Genomic DNA, 13,734 nt, shown 5'->3' with positions numbered 1-13,734 from the left:
AACTACAGGGGGATCTATGGAATGTCACCATCAGTTAGTGAAAAGGAAAAAGGAAAATGTGGAAAATAGAATATATAAAATGATTTTTATATTAATAACATTTATATTAATTGTAACCATACTTCCAGCACACCAGTACTTCAGTTCTAAACTGAGCTGCACTTGCACAAAGATTATGGTTACCTCTAGTATTTCTGCTACTGGCTCATAAAAATGGCAAGGACTGAAGACAAGTCTTTTAGTTGGAAGGTTCTAGACCAGGGGTGTCCAACCTTTCACCTTCCCTGGGCCACATTAGAAGATGAAAATTTGGTTTGGGCCACACATAAATTTGGTTTGGGCCACATGGGGGGGGGCAGCCCTAGCCGTCCTCCACAGCCCTGCTCCAAGCGCGCTTACCAGCAGCTGCAATCTCAGACAGCAAAGTCTGCCAGTTTTGACTCTGGTGGCTTTATGGGGCCGGGAGGGGGTCCACCTATTGATGGGGATGGTGCAATGCAGTCACGCAGCCCCCTCTCCCCTCCCCTCCTGCTCCTTCCTTCCCTCTCTCCTCCCCTACCGTTGTGACATGCCCCTTTCAGGTGCATTCCAGCCGTATGTGTCCGCAGTGTAACTTGAAACTTTGGAATTTCTTTAAAAATAAAAATTGCACTGGGCCTCATTACGAGCTGACCTGGGCCGCATGCGGCCTGCGGGCCACAGGTTGGACAAGTTTGTTCTAGATGTTTTCGTAAAACAGGGAGCAAAATAGGGAGTAGGGTTAGGTGCGTTGGAGATAATTTTTGAATTGATGCAACTCAGATTGAACCTCCAGATTCAAATCCAGGGACACTGCTCCACTGAAATAGCCATCTAGAAAGTTGCAGGTCATGGATCTACCGCTCTGATATCAAGATCCTGCTGATGCTGCTTTTGCTGCATCCATTCTTTAAAACAGCAAGAAGTGTCCAGCTGGGCAAGCATATTATTATATATTTTATAGTTTTTTAAAAATGTAAAGTATGTTAGGCTTTTCGACAGAGAGACAGAAACAAACTGCATTTCAGGGTTTGGGTCACAGGGAGTCACTATGATTTAAGTCAGCGAAAGCGCAACATGTTAGATGCTCAGAGGGTTTGATGTTCCTTTTTTAAAAAAAAAGGCTTGGCAAACAAGCTGATGCTGCTATATGTGTGTGTTGCTCTAGCAGTTCAGAAGCTGTTGTAAAACATGGCATGCTGAGATTGTGGAGGAGGTAGCTACTAACCATGCCCTTCTATGCTGAAGTAATACCTATGGACACTCACCCCCCCCCCTTGCTCCGTTAAAGCCAGACCAGGAGCTTTGTAGGGTAGCAAGCTGGAAACATAATTAATAATACTTATGTGCCCTCAGGTGGATTTTGAATTATGACATCCCTTCAAGGGTTTCCTAGGCATCAAGTACTCAGAAGTGGTTTACTTCTGGCAGTGCTCTGGGACTGTGCAGCTTGCCCAAGGTCGCACAGGTGGCAGGGCCGGTAAACTCAACCACTGCCATCTGAGATGATCTCTAGGGCCACATTCCTAGGAGGCATTGTGGGAATTAAAAGTCCTGGCTGCACAGGCGAAGGCTCCAATCCACTGAGCGTCCTAGGGAAGCCTGGTGGAAATGCTCGGTGCTCTTTGCTGTGCCCGGAGGCTTCTAGAAAAAAGAAGTTCGCCATGTGGGGCAGCGGGTCCTGCCTTCGGATTGGCAGAGTCACTGCGGCGCCACTTTCCACCAAGTTGGCCTAAATTCCACTAAGTTCGGCGGTCTCTTTCCCTTCCTTTCCCGCAAGCGGGGAGGCCGAAGAAGCGAAATGGGAGGTGGGACATCTTCTCCTTCCCCACCCACCCCCTGGAGGCTTCACCCTGTTTCCCGTCCCCCTTCTTAGGAATCTTCCTCGTGTCTCCTTTTCTTTCTCTTTTGATCTCGTCGCGGAGCCGAAGGAAACACCGTCTTCTGGCTCGGCCTCCACGCAGCCTGGGATGGCGGAGAGAAGCAGCCGGGCAAGGCTCGCCTTTGAACCGAGAAGGGCCCAAAACGGGACGGAAGAGGGAGCCGAGTTGGAGTCACCTCGGGGGGGGGGGGGCGGCGGCTTCTCTTTTCCGTCCCTGCAGGAAAGTCGCGGCCGGGAAGCGCCAAGGCGGCGTGGCTTTTCCAACGCAGAGCCAAGGGCCACTTACTTCCACGGCTTCCTCTTCAGGTCGTTTTCCCCAACCAGACACTACAAGGGGGGGGGGGAGGTGTCAAAATCTGGGGGCTGAGGGGGGGGAAGTACCGCCGAGCCCGTGATTTGTGAAGGACAGCCACGGCTCTCGACGGCTGCGGAAAAAGAAGCGGGGGGGGGAGGAGGAGGGAGAGACGGGAGAGGAATAAAGCAGCAAGGGAAGGGGGAAAGCAGTTGAATTAAAACTGTTCCTTAGTCACTTTTAATTAGCCCCCTCGATTTAATTAGCAAAGTTGAAACATGCAATTAAAATTAGCTCAGTTTAGCAGGTCTTCAAGGGAAAACGGGGGAGGGAAGCGGGGCCAGGGAGGAGGAAGCGCAGCAGGGAAGAGCGCGCAGGCGGCCGAAAGGTGGGGGTGTCGCCTGCCGAGGAGGAGGAGGAGGAGGAGGAGGAAGAGCCCCGCCAAGGGCTCCCCCGCCGCCGCTGCCGCCGCTGCTCAGAGCGTCCCAGGCCCGCCTCCCTTTCCGCGCAAGGCGGCGGCGGAGGAGAAGCGGCGGCGTTTCCTGCGCTCTTTGCGAGTCTGCCGCGGCCAAGGTTGCGCTGCCGGCCTTCCGAGTCGCAAGGCAGCCGAGCCTCTGGACGCGCCGAAATAAGGGGGCACCCGATACCCCCCCCGCCCCGAGAGGACCGGGAAGGCGGCGTAGCGCGTAAAAGGGGGCCCGCGCGCACCCGTATCCGCAGTTTAAGCGCGAGAGCGCGCGGAAATCCCCACCGCAGAAGGCCGGGGCGTTGCGCCTCGGAGGTGGCCCAGCGACGCGAAAAGAAGCCAAAGCGCTCTCGGGTGAAGATCCCCACCCCCGCCCCGCCGACAGCGATCTCTGGAGCCTCCTGGTCTTCTTCCCTGGGGAGGATCGCAGCCCTTAGATCCCCCACCTCCTCATGTTCCTGACAAAGACAGTATCAACACGAATTAAATGGGTGCCACTTGGGCCCCTCTTTGGTCTCCCAAGGGGACTCTCCTTCGAAACGAATGTAGGGCTCGCCTTGTTCGCACCGACGAGACTTCAACACCCAAGAGCTGATTCCTTCTTTCGGCCTCTCCAAGCACGAGGCAAGCGTTCCAGATTAATGTTTCTTCCCCAACGAAGATGCTAAAGAGGGAGGAGAGAAAGGAATGACCTCAAGTCCAAGCAGTCTCGGGGTGTAGCGGAGGAGGCAAAGGATAAGAGGGGGCTGATCGGGTGATGCCGTTGGCGTCAGACTGAATCGCCCAGCCCGCAGACTTCCTGGGAGATGGAAAGTTCGACTTTTCTGAAGTTAGTAGAAACCAAGAGGGGGCCTTGCCCAGAATTTCCTGAGCGGTCTTGCCGTCTGAAAACAGTCGTGCCTGAACAGCCTCCTCCTCCTCCTCCTCCTTTGGGGACAGGGGTAGGGGAGAGATTTCAAAGAACCATCAAAAAGAGGGAACAAAATGAAGTTCCTGAGTCTAAGGGACTTCCTTCCAAACTCTGTTGATCTCTCTCTTGTCTCCAGTTTTGTTTCTTAACAAAACAGCTGCGGATTTGAGTTCTTCAAAATTATTGGTTGGCCAGGAAGGAAGGGACGTTGGATGTAAAATATGTATTCTGGCAACAAATATGTAAGGATCCTTAAAACCACCTTCCTAACCCGAGGACTGGATTGATTGATTGATTGATTGATTGATTGATTGATTATTCGATTTCTACCCCGCCCCTCTAGACAAAGTCTACTCTGTCTAGTAAGTTGGCCAAGACGTGACCCATTTTAAAAACTTCTAGGATGGGAGAATTAGCCCAGAAACTACAGCCCTGCAAGTCAACCATCTGTCTTTATAAATTAGGGGAGACCATTATTAAAGGTATGGAAGAACAAGCCTTGCTGAGGAAGAGAGAGCATGGCTTCAGTGAGCTTCCAATCACTCTTCCGCAAATGACTGGCGTATTTCCGTAAACATATGTTTAGAAGGAGAAATTATGTTTAGGCAACTGAGCTAATGTTTCAGTTGTTCAGTCACGAAGTACATGTAGCGCACGGAATACATTTACCTCACGAGGGCTGGCTGGGTGCTGTTGGAATAGGATCTGGATGAAGAACAGGAGTCTGAGATTGACATCAGTGGACAATTTTCAGAATAAAAGGAAGTAAGCAGTACGATCTTCCCGTTTTGGGTGCAAAAGAGCATTCTAGTTACAAATTATTTTTGAATCAGCAATGGGTAATGAAGGAGCCATGTTATCCAGCATCCTGAAAGCCCGTGCAGACTGTGAAGAAGATCAGAAGAGACTGAGGAGGCCTGGGGGGGGGGGGCGGGGGCGGCGGCGGCGATGGATAAGGACCTAAAGGGAGACTGAGTGACCTTAAATGTAAACGCTAAGTACATCAAAAGATGCAGAAATCCTAATTTCAAACATACACCAGTGGAATCTGATCCAGTAAAAGAAATCTAGATACTATGATACAAAGAGATTAATGTGTGATGCCGATAAAAAACAATTTCCACTTTGAAAGCTCTTAGAAAACTGGTTGAACATTATCAGAATCCCAGACCTTTCTCTGAATCTTTTGGAGTCGGAATTGTGACTAGTTTCTATACATACGAAAGGAAAAAACATTGGAACACATTATTTATTTATTTATTTATTTATTTATTTATTTATTTATTTATTTATTTATTTATTTATTTATTTAAAAGGCGTTTGGAATGTCTGATTTCGGGGAGAGGACCCAAGAGTTATTTTACAAAGGCTCATGAAATCTTGAATAGGTCAATGGAGTGGATAGAGGGATTTCCCACACGCACGCACAGGCACTGCTATCTAAGAATTCTAGCACTGAGTATCATCTAGAGAAACAAAATGGCATTTCAGTGAGTACAGGCAAAAAATACTGCCCCCCCCGCCTTCCAACGCATTACTACATTACGGAACTCCCTGCCACTGGATGCAGTGGGATTAAAATAGACCTGGTTTTGGCACATTTGTGAAGGGTAAATCTATTAGCCACCCATAGTTACTTTTGGATCAAGTGTACTAGCTTATCACAAGGACAGTATAGTCACAATACCATTTGCTGGGAGGAAGGGAGAAGATGGGGTACTAAAGGCAGGAGGGCAGTGGCCCAGTTTATATGGGCTTTCTGAAAGCATTTAGCTGGCCTTTGTAGAAAAGAAGTGTGTTTGGAGTAGATTCTAGGATTTTTGGTCGGTCGGTCGGTGGGTCTTTCTTTCTTTCTTTCTTTCTTTCTTTCTTTCTTTCTTTCTTTCTTTCTTTCTTTCTTTCTTTCTTTCTTTCTTTCTTTTTCTTTCTTTCCACTCTGTTGTAGATTTATACCCACGAATCAAACCAGAGTCTCCTTGAAGTCCCATAGATTTAAGAGCAGAACATTCATAGATCCGAGCAGTATCACTCAGTGGGACGTGTTTGGACAAATGTTTGTTGCCTACAGGTACACACACGCCGATGGCTCAGGGCAAAAGTTTGGGGAGAGGGATAAGTTGAAATCTTACCAGCTGGAAACAATGTTCTGGATCTGAGGGCACCACCTTTATCTCCCTACCTCTCTAAATCGCAAAAATAAACTTGCCGGGTGTCAGGAAATACCTCTAACGTGTGTGTTCCGGAACCTCACAGAGAAATGACCGGAAAGCGGGAAACTTCTCCCAATGTACAGTTATCTGCCATGACGTTCTGAAAACCAGGAGACAGAAATGGAGGAGCGGCTTGCCACGCCAAAATTAACCCAGACCGACGTGATTGCCTATGCACGCCAAGAATGAACGCTGATCGCTTCAAACAGTCCTAATAGTCCTGTGTCCCTTAAAGTGGAAGTAAATATCCACGAAATAACCCACTTTCTAGTCCTCATGAAATAACTTTCCAGTCCAGTAACTTTCTAGTCCTCGTGTGAAATTACAACGAAATCCACGATATTTAGGGTCCATTGCCTACAATGATAAAATTAAAGATGATAATGATGATAATAATAATAATTTCAAGATACGGCTGTGAATTGAAAATTCTGGAAGGGGTCCCGAATCACACCTGGCCGAATTCCCACAGCCCTTCGAGTGGCGCCCACGAATCCACTTCTTGTTACGGTTTCCCACGTGCATAAATCGCACCCTTCCGCAGCCACGCTAGCTGACAACGCGAACAGGCTTTGGGATGAAACAGAGGAAGCTTCCCAAACTTGAAGGGGAGGTTTTAACAACATAAAATTAAATCCTTACTTTTAAAAAAATGTTTCCAATCTCGTTTGTGTGTCAAATTAACTGAACCTTCATGTTAGAAGTGCGGATAAGGCAGGCTCTTCTCTCCCCCCCCCCATTGTTATTTAGAAGGAGAAAGACGCTGGGGAAGGGGGGCTGCGAGTAGGGTAATTTTCATTCTTGTAATATTGGTTTGGGGATAATTACTTTTAATGTCAAAAAGATTTAGTTTAATATCATCTCTATTAGGCTGCTGGGCGGATAATTAAAAGTGAAGCTGATAGCAGGAGGGAAAACAGATGGGATTTGCTTACTTTGATTCAGTAGGTAAATAATGAAAAAGTCAGTGGCAAAACCCTCTCGAACAATTGAAACCTTAAAGATCACTAACATTATTGGAACCACTTGCAAAGTGCCGCCTTCTCGATGAGGTGGATAAATATATGGCAAACGAGAACTATATTTCTCTGGAAAGCTCCCCTCCCCTTCTCTCTTTCCTCCCCTCCCCCCCCCCCCACACTCCACCGGCTTAGCTGGAGAGGTGTCCCCTTCCCCGCCCCCACTATTAGACGATGGAAATAATCTTTTAATTACGATTTTGTTCTCGGAAATAGGAGTGCGATTTCATGATGGGAAAAGCTGGGGGGGGGGGGGAAACACACCACCTACTTGACCACTTCTGCAGTCATTTGCGTGTATCTGATGGAGACCAATTTTTATTTTTATTTTTATTTCAAAAGACGAGGGTGGCCAGTGTTTGTTTCTTAAATCTGCTTTAATAAATCTTGTTCATATTTAAGGAATGAGAAATCGCTGGAGTCTGATGGCGATCCTGGCACAGGCAGCAATACGCATCCTAATAAAGACAATCGGATAATAAAGAGAAAGCGGGAGGATCTAGTAATCTATTAACGACTGTGCTTAGTTTCGTCACATGGGCGTAAACAGGACTTAACTTCAAAATGAATTTCTTTGCAACAGGACCGCAAGGGCCCCCGAGTACGAAAGAAATACTGTTAATGGAGGAACTCCAATACATCTGCTTAACAGAAATAACAATTATCCGCCGTCGTTATTTCTTATATCATTACACATTTCTGAAGTATTTTAGAAGCTTGATCATGATGCGGTCTGATCCAAAGGCTTTTTGGACGATGGGCAGAAAATCGCCAGTCTTAATGCTGATACCAGATAATAACCGCGCTGATTAACAATCATAACGCTGTCAATACCGCCATAATAAAAATAGGGTGTGTACGCAACCTGGCGGCTTAGCACAATTCTTTCAGACCCAACAAGGCAAGTTACGACCTATTTCTTCGCCCTGCTCACTTCGGGGCGTTTAATAAGGATTTGGGCATGTAGAACGATTCCGATGCATTGTCGACGGGGTCCCTCCGGTAGATTCCCCCCCCCTCGGGCCCTTTCCCCCGGGGCCCAAGCCTCCGCCCTTCTCCCTCCACCGCTCGCCCGCCGGACCTCGTGCGCCTGCCGGCCGGCCTGCGGAGGCTGCCGCCGTAAGGCTGGCTGGGCCAGGGGCGCTTTCCGCGCTCCTCGTCAAGTTCAATTAGCTCCGGATCCTTCCGGACAGCTCCAAGGGACCTGCGCCCTGTCGCCCCGCGGGCCGCTGAGAGCCTGGCACCCCACGCGCGAGTGGGGAGAGAAAGGCAAGCCGGCGATGGGGTCGCCTCTGCCCGCCCCGCGCTGGCCCCAATCGCCGCTCCTCGTCCCGGGGACTGCAGCTGCTTCGGCTTGGGGGTCGGCCCGTTGATGAACAGGGAGTAAAGGCAAGCGAGGTCCCGAAGCGAGCAAAGGAGGGGAGCCCCAACTAGAACGATGGCAGGGGTGGCGGAGAGATAAAGGAAAGAGGGGGGGGAACCCGCCACCCCAGGAATTGCCTTCAGGCATGTGCCCCCTCCCTCCCCCCCCCGCACCGGCTGCCGACGGAGATCTCCACCGCTTTGTGGATCTGGAGACCGCGGTTGGCGGGGATCTGCCTTCGCTTTGAGGACCGGGTCTCTGTCGATTGGACCCGGAAACCCGCGACCCTCCAGGTCGCTTGTGGGGCGGTCTTCGGCCTCTCTTGAGGCAATTATTTCTCACAAGACCCGGCAAAGTAAAAACGTTACCTTAAAAAAAATGAATAAAACAAATTTATCTGTTTCGTGATCCAAACTTGTTTCCCTCACCCCCTCTCCCGCCCCCATATTCTCACCACCTACTTTTTCTAGGCTAGCTCTGCACACCGTTCGGCCGCTTTGGCAGGGACTTGGTGCCCACTGAGAGTGGCGCCCAGAGTTTCGGTTTCGTTAGGAAGACCTGACTCATCTGCCTAAAAAAGTGAAGAGCAACTGCGTGCGGGGGTGTCGGCCGGTGTGGAGAAAGGAGGCGCGCCGCGCGTTTCTTTAACCTTCGGGGGCGCCGCTGCTGTCCGGGGGGGGGGGGGCTCGGCGAGGACTCCGCTCGCCCCGTGTTTCTCCCATCCTCGTCTAGAGGCTTTTGAGGGGCGGCGGAGGGGGATACCTTTCCCGCCAAGCAGTCAGAGTGGCGGAGCTCGGCAACACAGGCCGATGCGCTGCGACGGATCCTAAAGCGCATGTTGGCTCTGGTTTACCGGCCGAGAGAAGCGGGAGCAAACTCTGGCGCGCTGGAGGCACTGGTGCGCCTCAGGGAGAGTCAGCCTCAGGTGCCCCGAGAACCAGCCCGGGTTTCCTTGGGGGGGGGGGAGATGCGAATCGCTCGCTTGTCAGGGTCTCTCCCCGAACCTGGGGCGTCGGTGGAAGGGAAGGAGGAGCCTCGCTTTGTCGACTTTTGGGTTCCCTTAAGGAAAAAAAATTGAACAAGGAAAACAAAACAAAACAAACCACCGAGACGCCCTCCCGCACCCCTCTCCCAAGGCAACTATCCCATAAGCAGCGGTTGTGTCACAGCTGGAAACTCCCCGTCCGAGACTCAACACATCCAGGGAGGGGGAAGGCAGCTGATGGGAGGGGAGGAGTTTTATGTTCTTACATTGACCACCAACGAAATGTAGGTCCTTAAGGTCAGGATTCTCTCGTTTCCCGCTGGACCCACTTAAGGAGACTTCCCCGGTCCTTGGCGCACTCTGCCCGCGTCTAAGAAGGCGCTAAAACGTGAAAGAGAATATTAATAGCACCCCGCAAATAAACCAAGTCCTCTGACAAGCGCCCTCCCGCTATTTTGGGGTTCCATCCAAACTCCGGCTGGTAGCTCATCCCCGCCTGCCACCCCCCCCCCCCGCACCACACTCATTTGAAAGCCATCTGATTTCATTGAGTTGTGGGAAAACCTTTTTCTAAGAACCACTTCGTCTTCTCAGTGATGAAGAATAAATGTTAGTAAACTTACCCAAAATTTAGAGGGTTCTCATCCAGGGCAACGATCTTTCCTTCTTTCTTAACCCTCCCTGCCAAAAATGTGAGAAATATGAAAAGAGGACTGTTTTGCTCAGGAGATGCTGTGTTAGCTAGAAAGGAAATAGAAACATTTAATCCTTCCAGAATTCTATTTTTCTAGAGAAGCCCCATGTGTTTTCTGACTCTTTTGGTTCAATGAGAACAAAACAGAATGTAGGAAAGTTAATTCAATTTCTAATATGACCTGTGTGTATTTATACGGGGAATTTAAGATTATGGATAAATGTGATGGGGGGGGTGTACACACGTGGAAGGGTGGGAGACAGGTTGGCCAGCAGATTAAGCCCTTTACCTATTTAAAGACAGGTAAATCTTAAACCCTTCCGTTTCGGGAGAAAGGTGGATTTACCTGGCTATCTGAAAAAGGATTATTTGAAATCAGTTTAGACTTAAGTACGTGAGACTCAGTTCCAGCCAAGGGCCGTTCAAATTGGCTTGCCATAATATAAAGGCATTTCCACACGTGAGGAAGGCTTCCACTATGTTCAAAAACGGTTTTGTTATTAATTTAGGAGATACAAGCAAAATTTCATCTTTTTATATATCTAGTTTCTATTATAGAATGGTATTTCATTCAATTGTATAAAGAACAAGTCACACATTTTATACTGCTCATAGATAACACTTATTGTTTTAATGTATGACCCATACAACTTTTCAGCTTTTTACATTGCAGGCAACTTGTACGTCGCTCTTTAACTACACAACGGTCTAGGGAACCTCCGCAATGTTTTATCTTCTATTGATATTTTATTTTGTATCATTGTTAGCCGTAAACGACAAGATGTGCCTTCCGATTCCCAGCTGCGGCCTTCTTTTTCCCCTCCCAGCTACTTACTTTGAAAAATTAATACAGCACTTTTTCTCTCGAACGCACGACGAGACAGCATCTGAAGCCGCCACGAAATATCGGAAAGCCCTTACAATCGTTCGACGTGCCTTTCAGGCCCGTGGCTGTTTGCAAGTCTTACTAATTTCGGCAAAGCCTCTCCAAGTTTGTTCCAGCCTTCTTTCTGATCAATTGCAGACCGGCGGTCGGTTCGTGATCAGGGCTCGAGCGAGAAGACGGTTTGCAGGCTCTTGGGTTTTCCCCGCTCAGTCCCACGGAATTTTTGACTCCTGCAAAACCATAACCGTCGCTTTTCAAAAAGCAGCAAACCTTATTGTTGGCTTAGAGGTTAACGGACGCCTTTCGTTTACAAGGAAAGGGGAGGGGAACCCAGGAAAAAAAAGAGTATCAAACTCCCCCCACCCCGCTTTCTGGAGGTGCAGGCAGGCAGGGGACTCGTGGCGAGTAAATTCCAGGAAAAGGAGACCTGGGGGGGGGGAGAGAAAACACCTCCTCCTCCTCTTTCTCCCCCCTTTGGCGAAAACACCACAGAGACCTAAACGGTTCTTGTGACAACCCCCGCCCGCCATCTCTCGCCGGAATCTGCTCCAGAGGATTCTTCACGGGACCCAAATGCTACCAACTCTCCGTTCCCGGGTGGAAAGCGCTCCTTTCTCCTTCGGAGTGGAGAGGGGTGATACCACCGAGACCTAACGAGCCCTCCTTTCTGGGGGGGGGGGCGTCATTGAAATCATACGGAGGCTATTCAGTGGGCCTTAACGGGCAGGAGTTTGCCTTCCTACAAACTATCTCGAGCAAGTGAGAAGTTTTGAACCCCTTCTTCCTAGATTTGCCAGGCCATCTTCTCCAGAAAGTCACAAACAAACACCTCGACGTTGTGAATTTGTTTCACGACCCTCAAGCGTGGAGAAGAAACATTTTCTCGGAATTAAAGATACAAGTCTATCGAACAGTTCACGTTGGCAACAACAACAATAGTTCTACAGTGAAGGGAATGCAGATTATCCATCCACCCAAAGTTACATGCAAATATTGCAAAATTAGACACTAAGAGGCATACGCAGAGTTTTTATACTTAGCCGGGTTTTTTTTTTTTTTTGGAGAGCCGCTTATTGGACCAAAAACAAACAATCAATAACGCCCCAAACAAGCAAACAAACAAGAAACCACCACAGCGCCTCAACGGAACACTGTTGCCCTTAACATTTCCACTGCCTCCCCTTCGGGTGACGGGCAAAGTTGTCGGCCCGGCTCTCTCCGAAGGCATTGACTTCGAAGGAAACCGACGTCCAGGCGAGCGTGTTTCGCTCATTCTTTGCCTCTTGCTAACAAGCAAGTCCCAGGGAGTGTGACGTCACTCAGAGTAGGTTCGGCAAATAATAACAAAATAATATCAAGCACGCGAATGAATCTAGTTATAACAACCGTAATTGTTCACGGATCGATTCCCTGTTATAATTGTCCCGAAGGAAAGACAGAAATATCCTTGATTGATTTTTAGTTAAACAAACAACTAATAATTGAATCCGAGGGAAGGAAGAAGAGACTCGGAGACCTGTAAAGTAAGTTAGTAGGGCCGAATCAATTCCCTGTTTTGTTTCCGACGTATATAACACAAAATCGTACCTCGTGTGTCACCTTTTTCATGGCAGCCTCTGGGACTGGGAGCGGACACCTGCGGAAGTGGAAGACGTAACGGAAAATGAACGTTATTTTGTGCTGTACTTAAAAAAAAACCATAAGGTCCTTAGAAAAACCATCAGTGTCACTGTCACCTTTCCGTACGTCCTCCCCCCTCCCCACCTTTGACAAGTGACACCCCGAGATAATGGGAAGTGCAAAGCACACGATGAAGTGGCAAAGCAAGCTCCACTGTTAAACGAACCACCAGACGAGGTATCGGAGAAAGTTGAGAGAGAGAGAGAGGAAAAAAATAGAAACTATTTGCCTGGCTTTTCCCCCCCAGTACACCCCCCCCGGACCCTTCTAGCCCCCCCTTTCTTAAAACAGTTTATTTGAAAGAAGCTTCGGGTGGACACTGTAGACATCCGAATGGCCAATCAGAGGGGCTCTTTCCTCCCCTGGCCAATAGCAGGCGTCACATTGTTGTCAAATGTTGTCTAATGGAAACGTAAGGAGCAACAATAGAGCAAGCGCTCGCGGGCGGTTAGGCGAAGATTTCTATCTCTTGGCAACTCTCGCCCTCTTTAGTGTCGCACATGCAAAGTTGGGGCTGAGGGAAGCGGGGGGGAGCGGACTGGAGGCTGCCGCCTGCAGCACAGGGGCGCTGGGGCCGACTGGTCGGTGGGATTGGGTTGCGAGGAAGGAACCGAGAGAGACACACAGAGAGATAGAGACAGACAGAGAGACAGACAGATGGAGAGGCAGAGATGACCGAGGGAGGCTGAGAGGCGCTGGCGGGTGCGAGTCGGGAAGCCACTCCGGCGTCCGACTGACAGCGGCGGGGATTCCCAGGGTGAATTAGCAACCGAGGCGGCTGGTTCAGGCAGTGGGGCTGTTCAGCGGGAGGAAGCCTTGCGATCTCCTTGGATAGCACCCTGGCGTTGTTATGCCTCCCGGGGCTTGTGTACGCTTCCGACGGGACGGTGTTTTGTAACATTGGCAAGCGCTCGGGCGCAGCTGGCTCCTGCGCTCCGCTGCGGCTCCTTGCACCGGCTGTGGGTTGCTGTGGTTCTCTCCCACTTGTGTGTCCGCCGCTTCCGCGTAGATAAGGCATCTACCGGAGAGGTCCGAGGAACAGGGTCGTGCTTGTGGCCACAGAGGCCGAGCAGGGACAGAATGGCTCCGGCGTCGTTGCCAGGGTTCAAGGACTGCAAAGCTTTAGTCGGTTCTTAGGTCTCAGGGAGCTGAATCCCCGGGCATCGACGTTTGTGCCGCTGCGGGGAAGAGGAAAGAGAAGGGGGAAGCGTCTATTTGGACACAACTTTTCGTTTACCTGTTGCAAAAGTAGTCTTGGTTAACGCTCAGCTAGAATAGGTTAACAAGGCAGTCTACTCGGCCAAGTCGGAGACGGTTGAAGAAAGGAAG

At 49.7% G+C, this 13,734-nt stretch overlaps 1 long non-coding RNA gene across 1 annotated transcript; it reads right to left on the bottom strand.

Moving 5' to 3' along the window:
• Window positions 1-7,155: 7,155 nt before the first annotated feature.
• LOC110076177 (uncharacterized) lies at window positions 7,156-12,620 on the bottom strand. The gene is made up of 4 exons (XR_012086397.2): window positions 12,313-12,620; window positions 9,769-10,955; window positions 9,412-9,526; window positions 7,156-8,528 (listed from the first exon to the last, which is right to left on the bottom strand). It is a non-coding gene; the product is annotated as an uncharacterized LOC110076177 (long non-coding RNA).
• Window positions 12,621-13,734: the final 1,114 nt, after the last annotated feature.

Source organism: Pogona vitticeps, chromosome 4 (genome assembly GCF_051106095.1).
Source record: "Pogona vitticeps strain Pit_001003342236 chromosome 4, PviZW2.1, whole genome shotgun sequence".
Lineage (NCBI taxonomy): Eukaryota > Metazoa > Chordata > Lepidosauria > Squamata > Agamidae > Pogona > Pogona vitticeps.
Note: the sequence above shows the minus strand (reverse complement) of the source record. Positions and strands in the feature narration are given on the sequence as shown.